Source organism: Triturus cristatus, chromosome 12 (assembly GCF_964204655.1).
Source record: "Triturus cristatus chromosome 12, aTriCri1.1, whole genome shotgun sequence".
In the NCBI taxonomy this organism is placed as follows: domain Eukaryota; kingdom Metazoa; phylum Chordata; class Amphibia; order Caudata; family Salamandridae; genus Triturus; species Triturus cristatus.
Genome location: NC_140595.1, coordinates 847,548,551 through 847,563,678, shown reverse-complemented (window position 1 = coordinate 847,563,678; position 15,128 = coordinate 847,548,551).

The following is a 15,128-nucleotide window of genomic DNA, read 5'->3' as shown; positions in this document are numbered from 1 at the left end:
CGATGGTGGAGTCGGCCTTGTTGAAGACGTGGTGGGGGCAGGGGTCGGTTGGAGAGCCGGAGTGGATGGTGTTCATCGTGCGGGCTGTGTCTTCGTTGGTCACCGTGGTCCAGGTGCGGAGGGTGGCGGTGGGGTGCGTTTGTTCGGTGGTTGGGTGCGAGGATGGTGCGCCGAAACTGTTGTGGATGTCGGCAATCTTGCGGTGGAAGAACGAGGCGAGGGAGTCGCAGAGATCTTGAGACGGGGTGATGTCGTTGTTGCCGGTGCTGGGGTTGGAGAACTCCTTGACGATGCTGAAGAGTTCTTTGCTGTCATGGGCGTTGTTGTCCAGTCGCTCCTTCAGTGATTTCTTCTTGGTGGTGCGGATGAACTGGTGGTGCTTGCGGGTGGCGTGTTTGAGGGCGGTCATGTTGTCAGTGGTCTGGTGAGGAGCCAGGCTTTCTCAAGGGTGCGGCAGGTCTTCTTGGAGTCCTTGATTTCGTCGGTGAACCAGGGGGCCTTCTTGCTTCTGGGTCTGCTGGGAGGGTTCTTCAGTGGTGCGAGGTCGTCGGCGCAGGCGGTCAGCCACTGCGTGAAGTTGCGGGCTGCTTCGTTGGGGTCCGATGTGCTGGCAGGTGGGTTCTGGTTGAGGGCGGTGGTGAGCTGGTCGGCGGTGATCTTGCTCCAGCTCCTGTGAGGAACCTGATGCGGGTGGTGGTGGGTTGTGGTTTTTCTGAAGTCGAAGTGGACGCAGCTGTGGTCGGTCCAGTGGAGTCCGGTGGAGTGGCTGAAGGTGATGTGCTTGCTGGATGAGAAGACGGGATCAAGCGTGTGGCCGGCGTAGTGGGTGGGGGCGTTGACCAGTTGCTTGAGTCCAAGGTTGGCGAGGTTGTCCAGCAGGGTGGCGGTGTTGCGGTCCTTGTTGTTCTCCAGGTGGAAGTTGAGGTCCCCTAGGAGGATGTATTCAGCGGAGGGGAGGGCGTGTGGGCTGATGAAGTCCGTGATGTCTTCGCTGAATTGCGTGCGCGGTCCCGGGGGTCTGTAGATGAGGGTGCCTCTGAGGGTCGTCTTTGGGTCGGTGTGAATCTGGAAGTGGAGGTGTTCGGCAGTGGTGAAGTTGTCGTCGGCGTCGGTCGTGATGCGGATGGTGTTCTTGTGGACGATGGCGATGCCTCCTCCGGTCTGGTTGACGCGGTCCCTCCTGATGATCTTGTATCCATCCGGGATGGCGATGTCGGGGGCTGAGGAGGCGTTCATCTATGTTTCAGTGAGGAAGGCGATGTCTGGTGATGTTGTGTCGAGGAGGTTCCAGAGTTCCACGGCGTGTCTGTGGACTGAGCGGGTGTTGAGCAGGATGCACTTGAGGTCGCTGCTGGAGTTTGGCTTGGCGGGCGTGGTGCAGGGACGGAGGCAGGTGAATTTGCAGGTAGTGCAGGTGAACGGTCCGTGAACGCGTCTCGGGGCGGCCCGGCAGCAGGTGGGGTTCCGGCCGGCGTTGAGTGCGTTGAGGGCCGCTGCGTTGTAGGTCCGTCCGGTGGGTTTGCAGCGGCAGGGGCCAGGGGGTCTGGCGCTGGGCACGGTCCAGGCGCGGACGGGCGCAGACGGGCTTACCTTTGGCGCACCTTCGGCGCTCAATCGGTGCTCCTGCTGCGCGGTCGCTCTGGGGGCGTCATAAGTAAGGAGTGGGGAGGGAGGGTCAGCTGGGTGGCGGGAGCGGGGCGGCGAATGGGAGGATACGTGGGCGGGGCCGCAGGGTGGCAGCGGCGGGAAAGCAAGATCAGCTGGGCAGCGGCGAGTGGGGCAGAAAATGCAGGCAGGAGGCGGCGGAGTCAGCAGGGCAGCGAGCAGGCAATGGCAGCAGCAGGGAGTGGAGCGACAGAGCCCAGGAAGGCTGAGCGGTCACACTCTGTGGGCGACTGCGGTCCCCTTAAGTAAGGAGCCGGGAGGGAGGGTCAGCTGGGTGGCGGGAGCGGGGCAGCGAATGGGAGGACACGTGGGCGGGGCCGCAGGGAGGCAGCGGCGGGAAAAGCAAGATCAGCTGCGGGGCAGAAAATGCAGGCAGGAGGCGGCGGAGTCAGCAGGGTAGCGAGCAGGCAATGGCAGCAGCAGGGAGTGGAGCGACAGAGCCCAGGAAGGCTGAGCGGTCACTCAAGCTCGGCTTCCCTGTAAGGGTCACATAAACGATGGGTAACACTGCTAGCGCTTCTTCACCACCATGAAGTGCCCTGTGTCACATTCTTTTCAGAGTTTCTATTCAGGAGCGATTGAGCCGACGCCACTTGTAGGAACCCCAGGCTGAGGCGAGTCAGCCAGCGATGCCCCCCCCACTCCTGGTTTCACGGTCTGACCATCACACTGTTCCCTTCGTTTTGGAAGTGCAGCCCCTACCCCTTCAGATACAGGGCAGAAGGATTAGAGCAGACGTCTTCAAACTTTTTGATGCCGAGACCCCCCTGCAAAATCTTTTAGGCGTAAGGACCCCCTCCTGACACAAAATTCTAGAACGTGGTCCTCCTCATCATTGACAACTATCCACAACCAGGAAAGCCCCCAATTCCCACAGCAGATAATTTTTGCATTTGGGAAATAATATGGAACAGTGTTTATCAAAGGAAACATCAGTGAGCGTGGGGGCGTGGTCAAAAGTGTGGCCAAAAGAAAAGGCAGAACTTATGAGGAGTTGGCCCGGGCAGCGGCGCGAGTCTTGTTGCTGCGCTGCCCTACGCCAATGTGAAAGGGCAGGAATGCCCCGTATTTATAAAATACGCTGTATTCCCGTCCTTTCCGGCTGCGTTGGCGCTCAAATTGCTGCCTAGCGCCAATGTAGGCAGGATTGTTTTTGTTTTTGTGCAGGAAGGGGCACAGAGAGGGGTTTTCCTCTTTCTAGGTGAGCTGCAGAAAGAGGAAAAAATACAAGGAGACATGGAAACATTTCTCCTCGTTATGCCTGCTGTGGGGAGGCGTAAGGTTCTGGCGCTGCCCTGGGTTTACATGTTCTTGTAAATCTGGGGCAGTGTCAAAATCCATGGGTGTTGCGTGGAACACTCACCGCAACGCCCATGGAACTCCTACGTGACAGACTAAGGTAACAGTGACTTGCGCTGCTTGTCTTACTCCAAATGTTTGCGGCCACTCATAGCCACGTAGGGTGACTTTGCGTCACCTTATAGATACGATTGTGACGCTTGTGCCGCCGGAGCTTAAAATAATGATGCTCCGGCGGCACAAGCCTCTCAGGAATGTGTGAGAACAGCCCTGATGCCAGCTCCTTTCAAACCCGCATCTGTTCTGGGAGAGGTCCCAGAAGCTGCAAACATGCCTGTTGGCCAGGGGTGACTGTTCAGCACAGAGACATGCCGGCAGGTCCCCAAAGAGACCCAGTTTACAGGAAACAGATTACTAGACTCAGAAAGTGGAATAGCTCCAGACGTCATTTGCCATGTAGCTGTGGTTTGAAGGCTTCTAGGCACTCAAGTGTACTTTGTGTTCATTTATTCAATTATAGTTAGCATATGAAATTCAATATGTATGCTTATCACACCTTAACACAGGCCGACACTCTATCAGCCGCGGCCCGTGCAGGTGAGAGCGGTGGGGTGCGGTGGGGCCGGTTGGGGGGGGTACAACCAACAACGATGAGGGAAATTAATTATTTAATATCCCCTTGTCATCGTCCAACCAAATCCATCCCCCCGGCCCCTCCGCTCTTACCTGCAAGGCCCGCGGCTGCACCCTATACACATACGGACCTATAAACTGAGGAGTAATCTCTGGCGGGGGTCAGAGACCTTTCTTTGTGCCATATACCTCGTCTCATTGAGGTGTTGCGCCTCTCATAAAATTGCTAATTTTTTTAAGTCAGTGGAGACAGAACTGATATTTAGATAAAATAGCATTTCAGGCCTTCCCTTACTCTGCCGGCATCCCCGGCTGACAATCAGGAGAGACTTAGGGCTGACTTAGATCTCAGCGGACGGGTTACTCCGTCACAATGGTGACAGATACCCTGCCCGCCGAAATACCAATCCCATTATATCCTATGGGATTATGGGATTTATATTTCGGCAGACGGGATATCCGTCACCGTTGCGATGGAGTATCCGGTCCACCGAGATCTACATCGGGCCCTTAGTGGCTCCCTGACTGGTATTAAATAATGAATAAAACAAAGAGGTCTGGGAGCCCCAGCAGAGCTTGCTCCTTAGAATACAGCGCTTCAAGGAGACTTAGCCATGCGCGGCGCTGCTTCAGAGAGTCACCTTTGCGTCACTTTTCCCATGTTAAAAGTGACACAAAAGTGGCGCAAGGGGCTCATAAATCTGCCCCTCATTTTCCACTTCAAAGTCTGGGAGTATGTTGTCCCCTGCATCCCATCACTCCAGAAACTGGCGGTGGGGGCGGGATTAACTACCTACATCCTCATGATTCCTACACCAGGCTCTCAGAGGCAAACAGGAGTCTCTGGCACCTCATCCTCCTCAGAGTAGTTACATCCAGGCCACAAATCCGCAACAAGCATTTGCAATCCAATAGGTGTTGCATTATTGAAAGTTTGAGCTATTGACATTGTAAATGATAAAGTTTGATAGATTTTTTTTTGTGAATAAATATCCCAGCAGAAGCAGAAGGAATAAAAGAAAATCCACAAGCAAGGAGAGGGGGCAGTACCGCAGGCCCTTACTAGGTGTCCCTGTGGAGTTGTAAAGGGACCTCTATTAGGCTCATAAGATACTGCACCCTTAATGCAATCATTTTTTAAAAAAATTGCAGCTGCTGAGTATACGTTTGTTTTATTGGAAGTGAGATGCTAAATAAACAACAATGATGCATTTTAGAATGCAAGATAACAAAAATCTCACAGACACTCATTGGCCTGCGCTGAGGGGCCCCCGAGTCTTCCATATCACACCGACCCTCATTGGCCTGTGCTGAGGGGCCCGAGTCTTCCATATCTCACAGACACTCATTGCCTTGGCCTGTGCTGAGGGGCTCGAGTCTTCCATATCTCACAGACACTCCTTGACCTGTGCCGAGGGGCCCCCGAGTCTTCCATATCTCACAGACACTCATTGCCTTGGCCTGTGCTGAGGGGCCCCCGAGTCTTCCATATCTCACAGACACTCATTGGCCTGTGCTGAGGGGCCCCGAGTCTTCCATATCTCACAGACACTCATTGCCTTGGCCTGTGCTGAGGGGCCCGAGTCTTCCATATCTCACAGACACTCCTTGACCTGTGCCGAGGGCCCCCCGAGTCTTCCATATCTCACAGACACTCCTTGGCCTTGGCTTGTGCTGAGGGGCCCCCGACTCTTCCATATCTCACAGACACTCCTTAGCCTGTGCTGAGGGGCCTGAGTCTTCCATATCTCACAGACACTCATTGCCTTGGCCTGTGCTGAGGGGCCCCGAGTCTTCCATATCTCACAGACACTCCTTGGCCTTGGCCTGTGCTGAGGGGCCCCGAGTCTTCCATATCTCACAGACACTCCTTGGCTTGTGCTGAGGGCCCCCCGAGTCTTCCATATCTCACAGACACTCCTTGGCCTTGGCCTGTGCTGAGGGGCCCCGAGTCTTCCATATCTCACAGACACTCAGTGGCCTTGGCCTGATTTGGGCCCCGAGTCTTCCATATCTCACTGACACTCATTGGCCTTGGCTTGTGCTGAGGGGCCCCAAGTCTTCCATATCTCACTGACACTCATTGGCCTTGGCTTGTGCTGAGGGGCCCCGAGTCTTCCATATCTCACAGACACTCATCGGCCTTGGCCTGTGCTGAGGGGCCCGAGTCTTCCATATCTCACAGACACTCATCGGCCTTGGCCTGTGCTGAGGGGCCCCCGAGTCTTCCATATCTCACAGACACTCCTTGGCCTTGGCCTGTGCTGAGGGGCCCCGACTCTTCCATATCTCACAGACACTCATTGCCTTGGCCTGATTTGGGCCCCGAGTCTTCCATATCTCACAGACACTCATCGGCCTAGGCCTGTGCTGAGGGGCCCCGAGTCTTCCATATCTCACAGACACTCATCGGCCTTGGCCTGCGCTGAGGGGCCCGAGTCTTCCATATCTCCCAGACACTCCTTGGCCTTGGCCTGCGCTGAGGGGCCCCGAGTCTTCCATATCTCACAGACACTCCTTGGCCTTGGCCTGAGCTGAGGGGCCCGAGTCTTCCATATCACACTGACACTCATCGGCCTTGGCCTGTGCTGAGGGGCCCGAGTCTTCCATATCTCACAGACACTCATTGCCTTGGCCTGATTTGGGCCCGAGTCTTCCATATCTCACAGACACTCATCGGCCTTGGCCTGTGCTGAGGGGCCCCGAGTCTTCCATATCTCACAGACACTCATCGGCCTTGGCCTGCGCTGAGGGGCCCGAGTCTTCCATATCTCACAGACATTCATTGCCTTGGCCTGCGCTGAGGGGCCCGAGTCTTCCATATCTCACAGACACTCATCGGCCTTGGCCTGTGCTGAGGGGCCCCCGAGTCTTCCATAACTCCCAGACACTCCTTGGCCTTGGCCTGTGCTGAGGGGCCCCGACTCTTCCATATCTCACAGACACTCATTGCCTTGGCCTGAGCTGAGGGGCCCGAGTCTTCCATATCACACTGACACTCCTTGGCCTTGGCCTGAGCTGAGGGGCCCGAGTCTTCCATATCTCACAGACATTCATTGCCTTGGCCTGCGCTGAGGGGCCCCGAGTCTTCCATATCTCACAGACCCTCATTGGCCTTGGCCTGTGCTGAGGGGCCCGAGTCTTCCATATCACACCGACCCTCATTGGCCTTGGCCTGTGCTGAGGGGCCCGAGTCTTCCATATCTCACAGACACTCCTTGACCTGTGCTGAGGGGCCCAAGTCTTCCATATCTCACAGACACTCCTTGGCCTGTGCTGAGGGCCCCCCGAGTCTTCCATATCTCACAGACACTCATTGCCTTGGCCTGTGCTGAGGGCCCCCCGAGTCTTCCATATCTCACAGACACTCATCGGCCTTGGCCTGTGCTGAGGGGCCCGAGTCTTCCATATCTCACAGACACTCATTGCCTTGGCCTGTGCTGAGGGGTCCCTGAGTCTTCCATATCTGTGACGTGGTTGGCGCTTCCACCGGGCTCTATTATGTACTCACTTAACCGCCCTATCAATCGAGGTGGCGGCATTGCTTTCATTTTGAAGGAGCCCCTTTCTTGTAGTTTCAGGAAGGAGGAGATTCCCGAGTGTGAAAGCGCTTCCTTTAAAATTACTCTTAACCACAATTTTACGGTTTTGGGGCTGCTTATGTATCGGCCTCCAGGGCCATCAAAACAAGCATTGGCATAGCCAATAGGTCTCGCCTTTGGGACCTTATAAGTGTTTAGCCATGCAACAGTTGCATAACTAAATACTTATAAGGTCCCAAAAGCCAGACCTAATGGCTATGTAAAGCGGCCGCGAAAGTTAAAGTGATCGCGATCGCGATCAAACATCAAAGCGGACGTGCGGCCGCTAAAGTGAAAGTAATCGCGGTAAAGCGCAGCGCACGTGCCCGCGCACATGCGCTGTAGCTCCAGGCTAGCCTGGCAGCACTTTTTGGAGCCCTCTCAATAAGTCTCGCCAGACCAGCGCATGCGCTGGTTCAGGCGAGACCTAAAAATGGAGGGAAGCTCTGGTGAACAAAGTTACCCTACTCGCGAGTGGAGCGGCGAACTTCACTATTTTGGGCGATTTTAACCTCCATCTTGAAGAGGGTGACAAGCCAGAGATTGCTTGCTTTCTGGCTGATTTGGAAGCCTGTCAACTGGTACAATGTGTGATGGATAGTACTCACATTGCTGGGCATTTGTTGGAACCTATCTTTTCTAATCCGGGTGCTGTAATGGTGTCACCTTCGGTCCCTTTCACCTGGACTGATCATTATTTGATCCCTTTTTCCCTCCGGCTGCCTGGGAAATTGGTGCCATCTCGTCCACGGTCTGTGATGAAGCGCCCTTGGTATAAATGGGATACCAACCAACTCTCAGATTTGTTGTTAAAGTCCAAGCCACAGTTTCCCCCTAATATAGTGGCTTCGGGCTCTCTTTTTTAGGACGGGCTGATGCAAGCCCTAGATACTTGTATCCCTGAAAAATGCTGCTTAAGGAAAAAACTGGGACCTTCTAACCCATGGTTTAACGAGTCCCTAGTTGAGGCAAAGAAGGTTTGCAAGCAACTGGAACGATCATGGAGACGTGCATACGATATAGAAGCTAAAACCAAATATCGGAAGTCCATCAAATCCTATCACAGGCTGATTCGGAAAGCCAGAGCGGAATACATCGCCGCAAAAATTCTGGGAAGTAATAACCCGCCTAAAATGATTTTTTTCTCTTTTAAAAAATATGCTTCACTCTAATGAAAAGGTTGATTCCCCTATTTCTTCTAATACTCAATGCGGGGAATTGGCAGTTTCCTTTGTGCGCAAGGTAGAGACTATCTATAACAACCTGCCAACGGCCTGCTCCTCCCCGGCCAGTTTGAATATCAACCGAATAGACATGCCTGAGGACAGGTTAAACCTCTCTAATCTTACATTATGTTCTTTCCCGCCACTTTCGCTTTCCGAGATTGAATCTCTATGTTTTAAAATTAAAATCAGAATCTCCGATGGACCCTCTTAGACCAGATCAGCTCCGGCAAATTCTGGACTCAATCTCCCCAGTGATCAGGGACCTGTTTAATTTATCATTGTCTGCCGCAGAAATGTCGGCTACCTGGAAGCATGCAAAAGTGATACCCCTTTTAAAGAAGGCGTCCTTGGAGCCGTCGGACTTGAGCAACTTTCGTCCGATCTCCCAGCTCCCCTTCTTAGCTAAGGCTACAGAGTTATATGTTAACTCAGTCTTGACTGAATTTGTAGAGCATATGAAACTCTCGACCCCTCACAAAATGGCTTTTGTCCCCGTCACAGCATCGACTCGGCGCTGTGAGCAGTAACGGAGGACATTCGGTGCAGCCTAGATGTTGGGAATTCCGCAGCCTTGATTCTCTTAGATTTAAGTGTGGAGTTTGATACCGTTTCGCATGATATTCTTTTAGGCAGACTTCATGACATGGGGGTCCGGGGGCTGGCCTTGGCTTGGTTTCAATCTTTCTTGGAAGGTAGAACCTTTCAAGTGGTTGTGCCACCGTACCACTCTCAGACACATATGATCAAACATGGGGTCCCGCAGGGCTCTATATTGAGCCCTGCGGTTTTCAACATTTATGTCCAACCCTTAGCTCTGCTAGCAAAAAGTAGAGGGTTGTCACTGGTGTCCTATGCCGATGACACCCAACTAGTCATTGTCTTTTCAAAAAAATGCTGTGATAATCTTTTTAAATTTAAAGATGACCTGTTAGCCATTTCTGACTGGATGACAGCAAATTGTATACAACTAAATGCTGCCAAGTCAGAAATTCTCGTGATGGGGAGAGATAGTGCCCTCTGGTCTGAACAGTGGTGGCCTGACAGATTAAAACCTGCACCCCTGCCAAAAAAGGCAGTAAAAAATTTAGGGTTTTGGATTGACAGTGAGCTGTCATTCGATGCACAATCCATGGCCTTAGCGGGATCCTGTTTTGGTCTCCTTAGAGGGCTGAAACCTTTACTTGGCTATTTTGCACCCAAAGTCCGCCAAACTATTCTCCAGGCCACAATTCTATCGAGGCTGGACTACGGTAACTCTCTATATACTTCGGCGCCAATAAATCTTGTATTGTTCGCCTCCAAAGAATTCAGAATGCTGCAGCCCGTGCCCTGCTAGCACTTCACAAATCATGTTCGGTCGCCAACCTCCTGCCCAAGCTCCATTGGCTGCCGATAGCAAAATAATTCATTTTAAGTCTCTGTGTGCGGCCCATAAAATCTCGACACGAGAAGGACCGCCGATTCTAGCAGATTTGCTGGTTTATTATGTGCCAAATGGCCCCCTGCGTTCAGCTAGCTCTGGCTCGGTCTGTATCCTCCGTTTTCAGAGAGCTAGAGCTGGTGGTCGTTCTTTCAGGGTTCAGGCAGCGCACCTCTGGAACTCCCTTCCTACCTCAATTAGAGGACTTCGGAACCATTTGGCATTTCGAAAGGCATTAAAGACCTGGCTTTTCCCAGCGTAGGCTACTCTTTATGTCACTGAGTGGTCCATTAGCTTGTGCTTAGGTAGCGCTGGGACGCCCCGTCACTGGGGCAGCTATGCGCTGTATAAATCTGAATAATAATAGTAATAATAATATCTCACAGACACTCCTTGGCCTTGGCCTGTGCTGAGGGGCCCGAGTCTTCCATATCTCACAGACACTCACTGCCCTTGGCCTGTGCTGAGGGGCCCCGAGTGTTCTATATCTCACAGACACTCATTGCCTTGGCCTGTGCTGAGGGGCCTGAGTCTTCCATATCTCACAGACACTCCTTGGCCTGTGCTGAGGGGCCCCGAGTCTTCCATATCTCACAGACACTCCTTGACCTGTGCTGAGTGGCCCCCGAGTCTTCCATATCTCACAGACAGTTCTTGACCTGTGCTGAGGGGCCCGAGTCTTCCATATCTCACAGACACTCATCGGCCTTGGCCTGTGCTGAGGGGCCCGAGTCTTCCATATCTCACAGACTCTCATTGGCCTTGACCTGTGCTGAGGGGCCCGAGTCTTCCATATCTCACAGACCCTCATTGGCCTTGGCCTGTGCTGAGGGGCCCCGAGTCTTCCATATCTCACGGACCCTCATTGGCCTTGGCCTGTGCTGAGGGGCCCGAGTCTTCCATATCTCACAGACTCTCATTGGCCTTGACCTGTGCTGAGGGGCCCGAGTCTTCCATATCTCACAGACACTCATCGGCCTTGGCCTGTGCTGAGGGGCCCCCGAGTCTTCCATATCTCACGGACCCTCATTGGCCTTGGCCTGTGCTGAGGGGCCCGAGTCTTCCATATCTCACAGACTCTCATTGGCCTTGACCTGTGCTGAGGGGCCCGAGTCTTCCATATCTCACAGACCCTCATTGGCCTTGGCCTGTGCTGAGGGGCCCCCGAGTCTTCCATATCTCACAGACACTTCTTGACCTGTGCTGAGGGGCCCGAGTCTTCCATATCTCACAGACACTCCTTGGCCTGTGCTGAGGGGCCCGAGTCTTCCATATCTCACAGACACTACTTGACCTGTGCTGAGGGGCCCCCGAGTCTTCCATATCTCACAGACACTCCTTGGCCTGTGCTGAGGGGCCCGAGTCTTCCATATCTCACAGACACTCCTTGGCCTGTGCTGAGGGGCCCCGAGTCTTCCATATCTCACAGACACTCCTTGCCCATGGCCTGTGCTGATGGGCCCGAGTCTTCCATATCTCGCAGACACTCATCGGCCTTGGCCTGTGCTGAGGGGCCCCCGAGTCTTCCATATCTCACGGACACTCATCGGCCTTGGCCTGTGCTGAGGGGCCCCGAGTCTTCCATATCACACCGACCCTCATTGGCCTTGGCCTGTGCTGAGGGGCCTGAGTCTTTCATATCTCACAGACACTCAGTGGCTTTGGCCTGATTTGGGCCCCCGAGTCTTCCATATCTCACAGACCCTCCTTGGCCTTGGCCTGGCTTGAGGGGCCCCCGAGTCTTCCATATCTCACAGACCCTCATTGGCCTGTGCTGAGGGGCCCGAGTCTTCCATATCGCACAGACACTCCTTGGCCTGTGCTGAGGGGCCTGAGTCTTCCATATCTCACAGACCCTCATTGGCCTTGGCCTGTGCTGATGGGCTCGAGTCTTCCATATCTCACAGACACTCAGTGGCTTTGGCCTGATTTGGGCCCCGAGTCGTCCATATCTCATAGACACTCCTTGGCCTGTGCCGAGGGGCCCCCGAGTCTTCCATATCTCACAGACTCTCATTGGCCTTGAGCTGTGCTGAGGGGCCCGAGTCTTCCATATCTCACAGACACTCCTTGGCCTTGGCCTGGCTTGAGGGGCCCCGAGTCTTTCATATCTCACAGACCCTCCTTGGCCTTGGCCTGTGCCGAGGCTTCACACTTACACAGACTCTAGGTGCACGCAGAGTAGGAGTTTGCATAGTAGGAATAGTAGGAGTACGCCAGGTTACTGCCTTGTTCCTATGCCTGCATATATACACTGTTTTAGCACCATGGTAGAGCTGTACCTACTATTCAATCCTTTGGTGCTTGTAATCACATCCACCTGCTTCTGTCTACTGATTATCGCAGCACTTGTGCTCTATACAAGAATAACGCTGGTTCAATAAATATATTGAAAAAGCCCCAGTGTGTATTCTCTGTATATTTATCTGAGAACAAGCAAGCACGAGTGACTGAGTGAAATGTTCTGATCTGTTTCCACGATCCCTGAGGGGTCAGGGTTGTCATGTTCAGTGGTTGCCGGAAACCATTCACTTCCTGGTAAGGTTAGAGGGGCTTATGGTGGCACTGCGAGCTAGCTGGTCTCTAGGCCAGCATATCCTGCAGGGTGCTTGGAATCAGTCTAGGCACCTCGTCCAAAGTTTATGTTGTCCAAACAAATGCGCAGGTCCTGCGGATTAGTGAGAACTGCATGAGAGCCAAAATACAGATCACTTGGTGGCTGGACCATATGGATGCATTTGGTTGTCATTATGGAATCAGATGCCAGCAGATGGGGCTGGGGAATGAGAAGTGGTCCTGTTTCTATGGGAGGCCACAAGTCTCCGGAGGAATTACAACTGCATATCAACTTTCTGGAGCTATTGGCTGGGTCATTTGCATCAAGGCATAATCCCCTCACAAGACTCAATGCTGTATTCTCCTGTGGATGGACAACATCTCTGCAGTGAGATACATCAACAAATTGGGGGGTACCCGGTCCCGACTCGTAGCAGAGATTGCCAATGCTTTTTGGCACTTATGTCTCCAACACAGGATTTTGGTGATAGGAGAGAACATCCCAGGGAAGACGGATGTGGTAGCGGATTGGCATTCTTGTTACCTGAGATACTCGGGTGACTGGAGGTTGCAGACCAAAGTTTTCTGATGTCTCTACCAGCTGTGGGGCCCAGGTGTGGCAGATCTCTTTGCCTCCCTTCTGAACTTGCAGCTCCCAATCTTCTTCAGGTGTAGGCCGGATCCCCTGGCGGTGAATTCATATGCTTTCCTCCAGAACTGGCAGGGGCACATCCATTAGGGGTTTGCCCTCTTCATCATGATCCTGGGGGTCATTTCTCAGATGAGACCCCAAGTGATGGAGCTCGTTCTAGTGATGCCTTATTGGAGGGCTCAGGCCTGGCTCCCTTTGTTGTTGGAATGTCATGACAGACTATGATTCTGATTCCAATCTTCCTGGTCCTTCTCGACAACAATTCCTTGGGATTTCCTCATCATCTAATTCTGTCAAGCCGACTGGCACGGGTGGCTTGGCACGTTTCGTGAGATGCTGGCAAATGCCGGGTCTTTTGGATCAGGCTTCCTCTATCTCAAACAATCCTGGGCTTCCAGCACTCACACACAGTATGCTTCTGCATGGAAGAGATGGGTTGGTTGGTGCGACGCACGGGGTGTGGGTTCCCTGGGTGCAGTTTTGCATCTGATCATAATCTTCCTTTCTCAGCTTGCAGACCAAGGATTGGCTTATAGATCGGTCAATACTTTTCGCTCTGCTACTTCTGCAGGTCATCATCCTGTGGATGGTAAACTGTGGGGGAATATCCCTTAGTTTGTGAGTTCCTACCGGGCATTTATTTGATCAGCCTCTAAAACCTAAGTGTTCGATCTTGTGGGATGTAGATATAGTCCTTAGATTCTTGAGATCCTGCCCGGCTGATGCACATCCCTTCAGGAAGCAATTGTCAGTGAAGCTTGCTGCACTTTGGTGCCTCATTTCTTGCAGCAGTTTCAGATGTTCATGCCCTGGACTTAACAGGTAGAGTTTTTTCACCTTCTGGGATAGTTTTTTGGGTTTCTAATCATGCTAAGACACATTCACGTTGCATTCGTTATCTGGCTTTCCAGACAATCATAAGCTGAGCGTAGTGCGCTGCGTAAAGACCTATTAAAATTGCACCTTTCAGTCAGCGAGCTATTGCTTATTTCTTTGCAGAAGCCTTTTGGGCTGTGAAATCAGACACTCTGGCCAGATGGCTCAAGTGGTTGTTGTCAGAGGCAGGTATAGACACCTCCTTCTTTGGTGCACATTCAGTGAGAGGCGCTGCTGTTCATGAGTTACTACCCACCCTTATTCATATAGGAACAGATTGAGTGATATTACGGACTGTGTATGGACGGCAAACAAAGTTGAATGCCGGAGTTCAGGATGTTGTTTTGGTTGAGATGTTCCAGTCCATTCAGGAAGGTTCATCTTCCTGTCACAGAAGGCCCCAATCCTTGGAACTGTGGGAGGATGGGTGGTGGATGTTAGCAGGGTTATGGTTCTGCTTTTTGATAGGATTCTGGCAGTGGAAGAGGAAAGGGCAATGGTGACAGCAGGTCTTAAGGAGCTTCCCAGGCCCTGATTGGTGGAAAGGGTGCAGATGTCATAGGGCAGATCATGGGAAATGAAGTTTTGTTGTGCACTGAGTCCCTGTAATCTTTACTGTAACTTTATTGGCTGCTGAGTTTTTGCAGTAAAGTAAGAGAGGCATAAACCTTGCTTCCGTGTCCTTAATAAAACAGAAAATTCTTTCACGCGCTAGCTATAAAAGATAGACTTCACACATAATGAGTGGAACAAGGATAAGTACAACTGTGAGTAATGAACATCTCTGGTAAGCAATTGAGCCAATAGAAGACCACGATATGTGTCCTAGACATCCAGCACCTCAGTCCATTTCGCTCGTGCACACTTCTGTTAGTAAAGACCAAATCTCCTATTGGACAGTGAAGGTAATACGTTTCACCAGCCCTGCCAAGTACCACGCAACAAGCGTTGGACTAACACATTTCAGTGTGGAGGTACACATCACCCCACTGAAAGGCAAAGTTGCTAATTAGCGTCTCCTCAGTTGTCAAGCTGGAGTGCTCTATTTTTTTTAGGTCTCGCGCCTAGTGGTGCACTGCGAAACTGTGCTTGCGCAGGGCGAGACATTTTGTAAGGAAAAACGGGGAATCTGAGCTGACCTAGGAATTGCAAACGGTCATGCGTGTGCGTTTCATTTTCAGCTCCCCCATTGGCCTATGCGTGCGTCTTTTTCTAAACGA